General features: G+C 33.5%; 1 pseudogene; it reads left to right on the forward strand.

Annotated features, from left to right (window-relative positions):
- Positions 1 to 848: 848 nt before the first annotated feature.
- Positions 849 to 2,094, forward strand: part of LOC101571253 — a 124,225-nt pseudogene continuing 122,979 nt past the window's right edge.

A 2,094-nucleotide genomic window follows, 5' to 3' on the forward strand; every position in this document is an offset into this window, starting at 1 on the left:
GATCTCTTTTTTAAGAATACTGCAATTTTCCTTGAAAAGATCTTTGACTTCTTTAGTCAGATTGATTCCAAGGTATTTCATTTTTCTTGGTGCTATTATAAAAGGTATTGTTTCTATAACTTCCCTCTCAGTGTGTTTTTTATCTGTGCAGAGGAATGCTATTGACTTTTGGGTATTGACTTTGTATCCTGCTATGCTACTTAATTTCTGAATTAATTCTAGTAGCTTCTTGGTGGAGTTTTTTTGGTCTTCCAAGTAAAGTATCATGTTATCTGCAAATAATGATAATTTAACTTCTTCTTACCAATTCTTATTCCTTTTATTTCTCTCTCTTTTCTAGTGGCTCTAGCTAATGATTCCAGAATATATTGAATAGGAGTGGTGATAGAAGACATTCTTGTTGTGTACCAGATTTAAGAGTAAAAGATTTCAGTTTTTCCACATTTAGAATTATGTTAGCCATTGTGTTTTCATAAATGGCTTTTACCAGATTGAAGTAGAAGCCATGTATTCCAATTTTCTGTAGGACTTTGAACAAGAATGAGTGTTGTACTTTGTCAAAAGCCTTTTCTGCATCAATGGAAATGATCATGTGTTTTTTAGTTTTCACACTATTGATATAATGTATTACATTTATAGATTTTCAAATATTGAAGCATCCTTGCATTCCTGGGATGAATCCTACCTGGTCATGGTGTATGATCTTGTTGATGATTTGCTGTATTCTATTTGCTAGCATTTCATTGAGGATTTTGGCATCTATGTTCATGAGGGAGATTGGCCTGTAGTTCTCTTTCTTAGTTGCGCCTTTCCCTGGTATTAATATCAGTATAATACTTCCTCCCGGAATGATTTGGGAGGAGTGCTTCCTTTTCCGTTTCATTGAAGAGTTTGATGACCATAGAGGTTACATTGACAGTAAAGTTATTGTAGAATTCAGCTGTCAGTCTATCAGGACTTGGACTTTTCTTTGTTGGTAGGTTTTTTTAAAATTACATTTCATATTTCATCGGCTGTTATTCGGTTATTGGAAGTTGTTATTTCTTCTTGATTCAGTTTTTCTAATTTGTACCATTCTAGGAGTCACTATTCTGTGAGAGTAAAGGTTCTCAAAATAGCTATTGATAATCTTCTGAATTTCTACTGTGTCTGTGGTAGCTACACCCATTTTGTTCCTTATTGCTTGTATCTGAATTTTTCATTTTCTCTTGTTGATAAGGTTAGCCATGGGCTTATCAATTTTATTAAATATTTCAAAGAACAAAGTTTTTGATTCATTAATTCCTCGAACTGTTTTCTTCTTCTCAATTGAATTAATTTCTGCTCTAATCTTTATGATTTCTTTCCTTCTTTCGGCTGTGGGTTTGGTTTGCACTTCCTTTTGTAGATGCTGGAGCTGCAACATTAGTGTCTTTATTTGTTCCTATTCTGTTTTCCTAATGTGTGCATTGACAGGTATGAATTTCCCACTGAGAACTGCTTTCATCACATCCCATAAATTCCGATAATTTGTGCTTGAATTTTCATTGAATTATAGATATTGTTGAATTTCTTGTTCAATTTCATCTGTGGTCCATTGATTGTTGAGTAGAGTGTTGTTTAATTTCCATTAACAATTTATGTATTTATGTATTTATGTATTTTTCTGTTTTCTTGCCTTGTTTTTTTCAGTTTCCTTGCACTGTGGTCAGATAATATGCATGGGATAATTTCTGCTTTCTTGCATATACTTAAGTCTAACCTATGGACTAGTATGTGGTCTATTTTAGAAAATGACTCATGTGCAGCTGAAAAAATATATGTTGAGCTGTTGTGGGGTGGAACACTCTGTTCACTAAGTCTATTTGTTCCAAGCTCTGGTTCAGTTTTGCTACTTCTTTGCTAATTTTTTCTTGTTGACCTATGGTTTTGGCTTAAGGGGGTGTTGAGGCCTCCTGTTAAGTTTGTGGTTTTGGATATTAGATTTTTCATTTCCACTAAGATTTGTCTTATATAGTTGGGTGCTCCATTTTTTGGTGTGTATACATTTATGAGTGCTACTTCTTCCTCTTGAATTTTTCCCCTAGCCAGTATATAGTGGTCTTCTTTATTTTG

Source organism: Octodon degus, unplaced genomic scaffold (assembly GCF_000260255.1).
Source record: "Octodon degus isolate 3935 unplaced genomic scaffold, OctDeg1.0 scaffold00099, whole genome shotgun sequence".
In the NCBI taxonomy this organism is placed as follows: Eukaryota; Metazoa; Chordata; class Mammalia; order Rodentia; family Octodontidae; genus Octodon; species Octodon degus.